Below are 12,736 nucleotides of genomic sequence, written 5' to 3'. Positions count from 1 at the left end.
GAAGACGCAAAAACTTTTACACAATTTTGTTACAATCCACCAAATGGCAAGCGATGTTTGGGTTCATGCTATCAGTGTAGACGGCAGAGAACAGACTTTAGAGATTAAATGTAGCTTTCCTGTTCCTCTGACCTTGGGAGGGAATTGTCACAATATAACATAGAATTCCTTTGTCTGAAGAAAAAGTGTTTTTCCAACAGAAGATTGAATTACTGGAATAGTTGTATTAAAACATTTTTGACAATTCAAACAGTGCCAGCCACCAAACATGAATCATTCTCATTGTTCTTTGTGAAGGTTTGGATGCATGACACCTGTTTTCTTAGAACATAAAGTGTCAAAGGTTTGACCCTGGCCCATGCAAATATCTGTCTGTTGGTTTGCCAGTATGTGAATAGTGACTCTAATGCTTGTAATAAAATAAAAACTATCAAACTTGAATCGGTTAACCTACATATAAGACCTACAAAAATACAAATGGGTTTATTATAAGTTTTCCTTCCTCTCCCAGCAGGTGGGGCAAAACAACAAGGATTCAAATCACAATTTAGATAATTCTGACTGCACATTCAAGTTTTTTTTGGAGCTGTTTATTTTTACAGTCTGTAAACAGATTAAGAGTCTGTATGAGAGACTCATGTTCCATTATCTTTCACGTAATGTATGGATTAGAAATATCATGAGCACACTGTTAGACATTTCAAAGGGTTTTTACAGCAAGTTACTTTCAACACTGTTGCCAGTAAATTACTGTAATTGAGATTTACAGAACCATGACTGTATTTCACTTTTACAGTAATTAAACACTACTGTAACTATATAATACAGTCCAGGTACTGTAAAAACCTGGATTAACAGTGCACTACTGTAATCCTATTCAATGGTTTATATTTTAGGAAATATAAATCAGGTTTTATAATATTTATTTAAAATTTACTTTTATCCAACACATACACGATAATAACTCCCAATACAATATTGAAAAACTGTTCTTTATTTAAATTAAGTTAAACATTACAAATGCTTAAAACAAAAAAATACATTTAAAACAATTAATGTTATTTGCAGCAATGCATGAACCCTTCTGTCATTCAAACCATTGTATCAAATGTAAAGTAAAATATTGTGTACATTTTACTTGGACTTCATACAGAACGGATTTAAAATGGAATTCACAATTATATATAAAATCTAAAGAAAATTCATTATTTTAAAGAATTGTATCTGGAATTCAATTCAATTTTATTTATATAGCGCTTTTCACAATTTGCATTGTTCCAAAGCAGCTTTACAGGGGAAAATAAGAAAAAAAGGTAAAACACAGTACATGAATAGTTTAACTTGTTATATAAACACCTAGTAAATAACATCTAATGTCAGCAGTCTCCCGGTGGTTTATTTTGCATATTTTGCATTAAGGGAATAAAACAGGAATAAAACAGAACCGATTTTAAATGGAATTCACAGTTAACTGCATCAAACAGCACTTTGCAGCATCAAATGTGAAGAAAATTCATATAAAATAATTGGGAAATCCTGTAGAATAGCATAAAAAACCCATAGTACAGGATACATTAGATTCCTAACGAAATCCTGTAGGTTTCCTTTGGATTCCTGGTCCTATAAGAGTCCTACAGGAATATTATCACCAAAATCCTTTGGTATTCCTGTAGGGCATCGAAAAAAATTAATTGCACTCCAAAACAACTGTTAGTACACAATACAGTTCACTATCGCAATAACATTCTCCAATATTATTTTTACAGATATAATTTTTTTAATACTTAGAAATCCCAGATAAACTGGAAACTATCTGTATACTGTACATATATCCTATTGAGCAGCGTCTCACCTACAAAGTTCTTCCACTCAAATTCTGTGAGGTGGCGAAGGAAGGATGATGTTTATTGCTGTCGCCAGTCTTTCAACTCACTACGGTCTTTGCGGTGCACTTTTTTTCCGTCCTCTGGATAAAAATCTACATTAACAGTGAAATAATAAAAAATATGAAAATAAGTAATAAACAATGATGACAGAACTTTCTTTCACATGTAAACAATCACTTACACTCTGTTTGGCTGACATACACAGCTAGATGACAGGGGGATGTGTAAACTATAGGAAAATATTTATTGTCAATGCCACATGAAAATCTGCAATTAGCTAGGTTTCTATTACTTTTTGCATTGGCAAAAAAAGTTTTAAAACTGGCAGTATGCAAACCTTACAGAAATACATATTAGCAGTCTTTTAATGGGTTTCTTACAAAAAAGTAGCAATAATACTTTACCTTGCGTTTTTCTCTCTTGGGAAAACAATCTTCGTTGGAAATGTACGTTTCTCTCAGCTCCGTAGTAAATGTACGGTTCTTTCGGCTCCGTCGGGAAAGTTCTCTCAGCTCCGTCGGAAACGTGCGGTTTTCTCAGCAATAAAATATTTATATAAAAGTCACAGTCTCTCTCAGCTCCGCTGAAAACACACCGTTACAACTTCAGCTTCAGGTGTTTTTTGGAACTGTGCAACTCAAATTGACTCCCCCGGTAAAACTTTCTCCGTTCTGCGGTGGGGTTTCTTTTTCAAAACGTAGAGAGCAAAGCCAAATGCTGTCCCTCAGAAATGAGCAAAATAATTACGTTGCGTTTAAAGACCGTTAGGGGAAATACAGTATAGTAGGCCTACATCAATTTAAAAATTACAGTAAATCACTGTATTTGTCACACAAAAATCCCACAATGCAGTAGAAATTACAGTTATTTACTATAGGCCTATAGATAAATTGCTGTATTATACTGGGTGATATAAAGTAAATAACTGTAAAAATTACAGAAATGTCTAACAGTGCACATTCTCTGCTTTACACTCAGTTTGATTATTTTGCAGAATTCAAAACACAGGTCTTTGCATCAAACAGAACTTTTAAAAATAACAGCACTTGTTTCATTAGTAGTTGCGAACCCTTAGGACCCTCTATGCCCTCTGTGATGACCTAAACGATTTTCAATAAAAGTCGCTCGATTTTCCCTATTAGATGTGCATATTTGACTTCGTGGCTCTGTCCACTTATTTAAAAGTCTCACAAAAGTACTTCAAAGTCAAAGAGCGCAGTTATGTGATATCATACGCTGTCTGCGCAGCCTACGCATGCTGCAATAAGTCAAACGCGCACTTATGATTGGGTGCCTTCAATGAACCTACAGCTTGAAACAACAATAGTAAATCATTGAGAGAGATTCATTTTGAGTTACAGTAAAACGGACCAATCGTGTCATCTTTCGAAACAGGCATGCTTTGTTTTTTTATAGCTTTAAGGCGTTTTCCGGAAAAAGCGGCAAAAGCACCAGATGTTGGTTTGTCAACCACCATGAAAAAGAAATGCAGAAAACGTCATTCAAAACAGCTTGTGGATAAACTTTGTTATCAAGTGTTTGAAAAACGAAAAGCTGATAATCGTTGTTCAAAACAACGGGAGGAAGGCTTTGTTATTAAGTAATTAGAACTTGAAATTGTAAATTATTTATGATTTATTGGCGACACATCAGCAATTAATTCTGGTTGCTGATGTGCAAAGTTGTGTTTGTTGCGTAGCTTTATTTGAGACTAGTGATTTTGACTATGGTCTGTCTTAAATTTACCAGAGATGTTTGTGCATATTTGCTGTTATTCTACATAACAGTGGGGACATTCTACCAGAAACGTACATTATCTGTCCCTGAACTGTTACTGTAAATATTTCATCCAAATAATGTCTAAAACTGACTTATGTTTGATTTATGTGAGTTGTTCTGTAAAGGAATATTTCATTCACTAGGTTCTCAGATATATTTTTCTTTATTAAAAACATTTTTGAAAATCCTGTAGGCCTACTTGGCCAAATTGAACGTACAGCTTTCAAAGTTTTGTTATTGGTTCATCACTAATATGAAATTAAGTAAATAATGAACTTCAACAAAAGGTTTCTCTTAATTCTTCTTACTTAAAAATTATTAATTTATATATATATATATCAGAAATACAGAAACAAATAAACAGAAATACAAACTTTGTCATAAATTCTCATTTAAAGTTCTTATCTGAATCAGGGTGCTCCAATCCGTGATGAATTGAATAATTCCTTCAGATGAATATTAAACATTTAGTGCGTTGAAATATGGTTGATCCTCTTTAGCGTTTGGTGACTCCGATCAGCAGATGATTGGACATCCTTAAAGCGGCAGTTCAGAAGGTTCTGTTCACTAATGTGACGAAGTGACGCATAGACGAAAGACACCAAATAAGAATATCCGCAATAGTCGACTCGACAGGGAAAATTACAAACCATTATTACAAGCTTTCCGTGGTTTGTTTCAGATGATAATGCCATATTTCGATGTCAAAATAATGTAAAAATATAAATTGACACAAGGTGCCTCATGCAAACCCTGCTTTAAATAAACACAAATATTAAAAAAAAAAAAATATATATATACATAATATATACATAATGATGATGCAGCGCTCTGGACATTCCTCACAAGGCAGCATGCTTAGTTTTCTTGTGAAGAGGTCTGGAGCCGTTGTCTTCATCATCATTCTTCCTCAAGTCCCGTCGCCTCTTACCAGAGGATACGTTTGTGCGGGAGCCGTGATGTTCAGAAGCAGACAAGCTGGATTGATGGCTGAGGTTCGGGCTTGTGGAGGAACACGCTGAACGAGAGTAAAGGGGTTTTCGGGAGTGAGAATCCAGACCCCTCTGCTCTATTCCTAAAACGGTTCACTTCCTGTGTGAGCAAGAACCAGAAAAGCTGTTTGTAAGAAGACAGAGCTTGATGCTTGAGAACAAACATGATGTACAGTTTCAAAGTCTTACCTGGGAGGAACATGTCTGCAGTCAAAGCATCAGGAGACACATGAGACCGTTTGCAGGTGGGACAAACATGTTCATCCGAATCCAGCAGACACGTTCGGATACCTGCGACCACACAATCACATATGTTCTCAAAGGTCAAATAAACTTTCTGAGTAATACTTGCTTGTGTAGAAACTCACACTCGTCGCAGTAGCTGTTGCTGCAACAGGGAGTCATCACAGCAGCAGTGATGAGATCCTTACAGATCTGACACAGAAATGCATCAGGCACTGGATCTTCATCCGAGGTCAATGAGGACGACTTGTTCTGGAGTAAGAAAGGTGGATTCTCTTTCTTCTGAGATGCATAAGCCACACTAAACAGAACAAGCACACAATTATCAACCAAATGTAAATGTGTGTTTATGGTGAGATCTCTACACAGATGACAGTTGTAAACTCACGCATTAATAATGGGAATGACGTGCTTTCCGCTGCTGCTCATCATCACTCCCTTCAGGTCGGGGTCATCCAGCTCTATCAGGAAGCTTGCAGGAATTCCGGCGCTTCTCTGTATTCGCTTACCCCCACCAAAAGCCCGATCCTGTGAAGGCACAAACGACAGGTTGAATTTACATTCGTGGCCAAACATGCACACAAGTGCTGTCCACAGTTCAGTTATATGTTACCCGTGTCTTACCCGTGCCCAGGGATGCCACAGTTATAGCACACATAGTTTGCTGGAAGACCTCCAACCAGCTTGAGTGCTTCACTGGTAAGTGATGAGAGTCATGATGGAGAGCGCTTGAAAAATCTGCTCATAATGTGAATGTTATTATACTCACTTCGTAGAATAGTAACAGCAGCTGGACTGGAACATGACAGCTTTTATTTTGTCCTCTTCCGATGCATTTGCCTCAGCAAGATTCTCAGTCTGTAATTGTACATAGGAATGCCTCATGCACATTTTTCTACAAAAACATCAAGTTTACATGCTGTCGTTTTTATATCGTTCAGTGGATTTCAGTACCTTGAAAAGCTGCTCCAGCGACAATGAAGAACCATTCACTTGCTGTTGAAAGAAGAACAAAGATATTTATTATTACCAGGCAGAACCCCATCACACCCAAAGAGCAAATTAGCTAAACCACAAACAAGTTACAGATTTGATATTGACATAAGTTACTTGCAGAAAGGAGATGTGATGTTTTACTTAAAAAACATGCATTTCAGTCAGGACCACTTACGTTTGAAAACATATTTTATTGAATAGTAAAGCATCTATTTGGTGTTGGGGTTATGGTTCTGTTCTGGGCAGACTCCTCGCGCTCGTCCGGCACGAATTCCTGGACGGGGCGGGGAAATCAGAGAGTCGAAACCCCCCTGAGTATCGAACAGAACCATGAAATACATACATGTGATACACGAACGCGTAATCGCTGAACCACAGATTTGATTTAGTAAATGAGGTGAAGTTGGGGATGGAGGGTGGGAGAAACTGTAGTTACTGCCAGGCTGTGATGCGGAAATGAATGGGAATTTAAACCAGGCTTCTTCATGGTCAACTCTGACCAGCTTAGAGACCGTACAGAACAATGCAAAAAAATCAAGTCAACACTTTTGTTTACATACAGGTTTTGAAGATCCACTTGGTGCTTCAGACTAGTTACTGCAAAACACAACAACAAAGGCTCAATTACTAATTGATAATCCTGCAAGATTCCTATTCATGACATCATCACGTGACATACTTGGCATGGCTGGTACATGTGGATTTTACCCCAGTGCCAGGGATTCGTCTGACGGTCACCATGGTGTAACTGGGGATGATGGCTGCATCATAAATATATTCTGTGGGAAACACACACTTATGTACATTCTGTCCACACCAAGCAAAGTAATGACAGGGGACTGTATACAAATGATTGTATTAATGTAACATGTGATAACACTATTTACAACATTAGTTCTTTATAACATAGCGATGGTAGCATACTAATGAGTGGACTTAAGGCAACTTAAGTATCGAATAAGTCAATGATTACATGTAAACTAGCTGAACTTACCTTCATTTGTTTGGTCGTTTGTCACACGAAGGTCACAACGCTTCAGTTTCTCTCGTTTCATGATTTGGCTTTTCAAATCTCCGAGAGTGATGTGAAAGCCATCAAAGATCACCGTGTTGTTTGTAAGTTTACTGAAAAACCTGTAATGAACACAAGGCATGTTTAAGGCTTGTTCTGGTGTCCCTGCAAACAATAACAACAGATCAATACATGCAATAAATTAGCAGAAATGCAAACGGAATTAGCAGAAAAAGTTCAGCAAGTAATTAACAACAAATATAATATATATAATCAACACAAATAAGAACTTCAAAAGTCAAAAATCCGACAACAACGAGAATGTAGATATGTGCTCTCAGGAACAGCGATTATAGCAACACTAAACAAAACTTTGAAACCAATCAAGCATCATCATCAATTAAAAGCGTTCCCGATGACGCAATTGTCTAAGCAAGATGGTACAACCCAGCGCAACAAAACAAAAAAATAAAGTTGTTTTTAAATCACAAGTGTTTGATGTCTTTAATCACTAAGTGGCTAATAATCGTAAGTTAATATTAACTTTGTGTATTACTCTTCATTTATAAGTCAATTGTAATGCATTGCAACTCTGTATAAAAACATGTAAAACGTATGTAAAATAAAATTGGAAATTTCCTAAAATGACAAATAAATTTATTCGAATTACCAATTCTTTTTATTATTCAAGATTCTTTTTTATTCGTTTAATTTAATTGAAATTGTGTTTTTTAAGAAGTGTAGGGCCTAATGGACTCACACAGATCATTAATGTAGAGTCATCCTATTAGACTTTGTTTTACAATTATTTCTAACAGTATGTAACTTTATGTGAGGGATGTATTCGGTAATTATTACATTTTATTGAAACATACCCAACACTGGTAACAACTAAGTATTTGCATCGTATCTAAAGTTCCATCAAAAATGTTTTAGATATCTCTTACATCTGACCTCTACACCCGGCACGAGCAGTGATCAGTTAAACTGCGTGCTAAAAGAGTCTGTCAAATGCGCGCACGCAAACACAGTTCACACAGGGAAAAACACAGCATGATAAGAAACACGTTGTCTCACATTCTTCACTAACGCACATACATGTTTGTTTTTACAAAATACATAAATAAGTTCGAGTGTTTGCACTTATAACTGTGAGAACGAGCAAAACAAGAGGATGCAAAAACCGTACTAAGCTTCATTGTTTTAAATTACCATAGGCTACAAAAACGATCTCACAGTATATATGAATAACAAAACATTTATTACATATTTTTTCTCCTGGGAGAAGAAACACCATATTTTTATATTTCTAAGTGCGCCGACCTCTTTGTTAACAACAATATTATCAAATGTTACTATGACCAAAGTATTTAAGGTTAAAGATTATTTTTCACTTGTCTCTTTAAATCACATATCAGCATCCTGGCTATTTTCTCTGCATTTAATACACAAAGAGTTTCATAAAATTGTAACTGAGGAAATAGGAAAGATAACACAAAAAAAGAACCTTTGTGTCAACTGATGTAGTATATGAACCATTCAGTAAAAAAGGTACCAGGAAATACCCAGGATCCTTACTAAATGTTATATCAAATTAAACCCAACATGCGTGCCATGAGATCCCAGAACCTTGAATTGGCTGGACAATGCCAAAAATGTGCATAAAGGTGCCAACTTCCCTCTGTCATTTGTTACACAACGGGGAATGCGGTTTATCCATCTTATGGAGTATGCCATCTTATAGGTAATAAAAAGCCTAAGAAGCATTTTGTCTTGAGTCTCCGCCAGTCTGTTACAAGTTAAAGTTTTTCTGATTGATTTGACTGCCTCCGCCCAATCATCATCAATATATTCGTTACCTAGCTCTCTCTCTCCCAAATGTGCCTGAAATGATCGATGCTGCCCGGTCCATCGAATAAAGAAAAGAGTACATTTTTGAAATAAGGTGTCCCCTGCAGACGCAACATGAAATGTTCTAACTCGCAAAACCTTAGTACTTCCGCTTGAAGTTTAACTGGCATCAACAAAATGTCGAATGTGAAGGTAGCCCCTATTATACACTCACATAAAGGATTATTAGGAACACCTGTTCAATTTCTCATTAATGCAATTATCTAATCAACCAATCACATGGCAGTTGCTTCAATGCATTTAGGGGTGTGGTCCTGGTCAAGACAATCTCCTGAACTCCAAACTGAATGTTAGAATGGGAAACAAAGAAATGTGATTTAAGCAATTTTGAGCGTGGCATGGTTGTTGATGCCAGACAGGCCGGTCTGAGTATTTCACAATCTGCTCAGTTACTGGGATTTTCACGCACAACCATTTCTAGGGTTTACAAAGGATGGTGTTAAAGGGGAAAAACACCCAATGGGCCGACTGATTCAAGCTGATAGAAGTGCAACTTTGACTGAAATATCCACTCGTTACAACCGAGGTATGCAGCAAAGCATTTGTGAAGCCACAACACACACAACCTTGAGGCAGATGGGCTACAACAGCAGAAGACCCCACCGGGTATCACTCATCTCCACTACAAATAGGAAAAATAGGCTACAATTTGCACGAGCTCACCAAAATTGGACAGTTGAAGACTAGATAAATGTTGCCTGGTCTGATGAGTCTCGATTTCTGTTGAGAATTTGGCGTAAACAGAATGAGAACATGGATCCATCATGCCTTGTTACCATTGTGCAGGCTGGTGGTGGTGGTGTAATGGTGTGGGGGGATGTTTTCTTGGCACACTTTAGGCCCCTTAGTGCCAATTGGGCATCGTTTAAATGCCACAGTCTACCTGAGCATTGTTTCTGACCATGTCCATCCCTTTTAATCACCATGTACCCATCCTCTGATGGCTACTTCCAGCAGGATAATGCACCATGTCACAAAGCTCAGATCATTTCAAATTGGTTGCCAATGAGTTCACTGTACTAAAATGGCCCCCACGGTCACCAGATCTCAACCCAATAGAGCATCTTTCTGATGTGGTGGAACGGGAGCTTTGTGCCCTGTATGTGCATCCCACAAATCTCCATCAACTGCTAGATGTTATCCTATCAATATGGGCCAACATTTCTAAAGAATGCTTTCAGCACCTTGTCGAATCAATGCCATGTAGAATTAAGGCAGTTCTGAAGGTGAAAGGGGGTCAATCACAGTATTAGTGTGGTGTTCCTAATAATCCTTTGGTGAGTGTATATTTTCAAGTGACAACACTAAAGAAATTACACTTTGCTACAATGTAAAGTATAGTGTACAGATTGCATAAGAGTATACATTTGCTGTCCCCTCCAAATGACTCAACACGCAGCCATAATCCGCACAATGAAACACAAGTGCTGTTATTTCTATTTGCTGTGTCTAATGTAAAAACCTTATTCAGAGTTTTGCAAGAAATGTTGTTATACAATTTCATACTATGCTTGCAGTTTTGCAAAATTGGTCAGGAGATTAGTTACATCAGTGAATAGTTTTACTAAGCTGGTCTCAAGTATCCCTTTTAGGGTGTGTTCACATATGCCATGTTTGGTTTGATTAAAACAAACCCTGGTGCGATTGCTCTGTTAGTGCAGTTTATTTGTGTAAGTGTGTGCGCTGCCACCCGATCCCTGGTGCGCTGCGCACATGACAAGTGAACCGAGACTGCTGAAAAGATCCATCGGTCCATTTTCAAACGAAATCTGGCATGGTTCGATTGAAATAAGAATGCCAAACGGCCCAAATGCATCGAACTGAACCAAAAACAGGAAGTCATAACAATATATAACCCGAAAATTATGTGATTGGATAATAGAAAATGAGTGTTAGTTAGATCTGTACTCGAGGTTGATGACAAGAACCGATGCACTAAAGTGTGAGTCTTTGTTTGTTATATACATCTGTTCTCTTGATATTTAAGTAGGCCTATACGTATCTTTATTTATATTCTGTGTTAAATATTATTTCCACATTGTTTGTCTTAAATATAGGTTTGCGGACGGAAAGCGGCTCAAGTAGCATTCTCGCGTTCTACGAGTTCACTAGCCTACATTTTTGGGAAACCCGCGAGGAATTCCGGCTAACGTTCATAACCTTGCACGTAGAGAGCGCTTTTAAAAGCTAAGATAGGCTAGGCTACATCGTAATCGGGAAACCCCGCCCAGATAGCCTAAACAACAGAACAGAACAGAAAATAATAATATAAATATAATATAGGCTAAATAAAAAACATTTTTGTTTATACTTAAATAATTAACAAATTACGACGACAAAAATAAAACACTGAATCAGTTAAAAAGAATTTCCCCATGAGAGAAAGTTTTTTTTCTTCATAAAACGAGTTGGACATCATCACACAAATGTCTGCGTATGGACCAGTTCAATCAGAAGACTAAAATTCGCCTGTAGAGAATAAGGATGTCACAACAATAATGAGCCACTCACACAAGGTATAATTTCGTTTTGAACAAATGCAGTTAGAACCCACAAACATTCATCAACAATTCACCTGTTTAGTAGGCCTTATGCAAGACAGGGCTGTCTTCAATAAGCGAATTGAACAAACGAGTTACCCTCAGAAGAGTTGCAGGCGACGAGTGTTGCTACTGAACCGTCTAAGTACTGTGTCCTTCCATTCGCTTGTGCATTTGTGTGTCAAGTCTTTCTCGAATGCAAGCTGCACTAACCTGATCTTTCTCTCGTGTAACATTGTGCGTCTGTGCTCCAAATTGAAAAACTGTTCTTCAACTTTAAATGGATTTTGCGCGCGCTGCAAATCAAATGTAACAAGTTTACTCGGCGACCAATAAGCATTCACCATGACGAAGCCTAGTAACGTGCCATGCACAACCAAAATTATGCATTTTCCCCATTCTTTTTATTTTATTTAGTTTAAGTTACAGTTTGAACATTTAATATTAAAATAGTAATATTAAAATAGTAACTAAAAGGGATATTTTTTTGGGGCCACGCCATGGCCTGTAGGAGGGGCATCAATGACCGCTAGGGAGGGGCACGGCCCTCAAATGCCCCACCATAGCGCCGGCGCTGAAATAAAGTAAGCGTAACCAGTCTTTATGAGAAAAATCAAACACGGACCTCCTTTACATTTTTGTGGTAATGCTTTGTACTTTTCTCCAATATTCGGAGATACTATCTGTGTGAGAGTTAATGAAAGTATGTAATACTCACACACCTGCTGCCAACAATTCAGCCTGCCCGTTCCAGCTGTCGCTTGAAGTCTGGTGCTACTCTCCTGTCACCTCTACAGGGAACCATCATGATCTTAAGTGCACAGAAGAAAAGATAGTGGATAGAAGAGAGAAATCAATTTAACAGACCTCTAAATGACCTGAGCACTAATTTGGGCTCTGGATTGCTGGTAGAGAGAGGACTGGAACCAAAAGAGTGAAATAACACTCCATTACCCTTACAGGAGTAAACAGACCCTGATATTGGGCTCTGACTTATAGCACATGATCCAGAGAGGGCTTAGGGATTTGGCAGCAGTGGGTGGAGACATTCAGAGCCGTTGTGATGTTTTCTTGTGCGCAAAGGTAAACTGTTTGCTTTCTTAATGAAATATTCTTATTGGAAATTAACCAAATAAAAACACTACAATCATTTATGAATTATTATATAAAGCTTAACGTATATTGACACTAATAGAATATGCATCACTGTCATTATTATTATTGTTTTTTACGAAGGTGTTTAAACAATATTGGACTAGATGCAATTTTATGGTTTACAGTGCCCATAATCGTTTTGTGTTTATACGCTTAAAACAAATCAACTATCTTTCTTTTGGTATATTTGCTATATCTTAAAATGTTTTTACTTGAATTTAA

The sequence above is a fragment of the Barbatula barbatula genome (assembly GCF_947034865.1).
Source record: "Barbatula barbatula genome assembly, chromosome: 7".
In the NCBI taxonomy this organism is placed as follows: Eukaryota; Metazoa; Chordata; class Actinopteri; order Cypriniformes; family Nemacheilidae; genus Barbatula; species Barbatula barbatula.
This window is presented reverse-complemented; position numbering follows the sequence as displayed.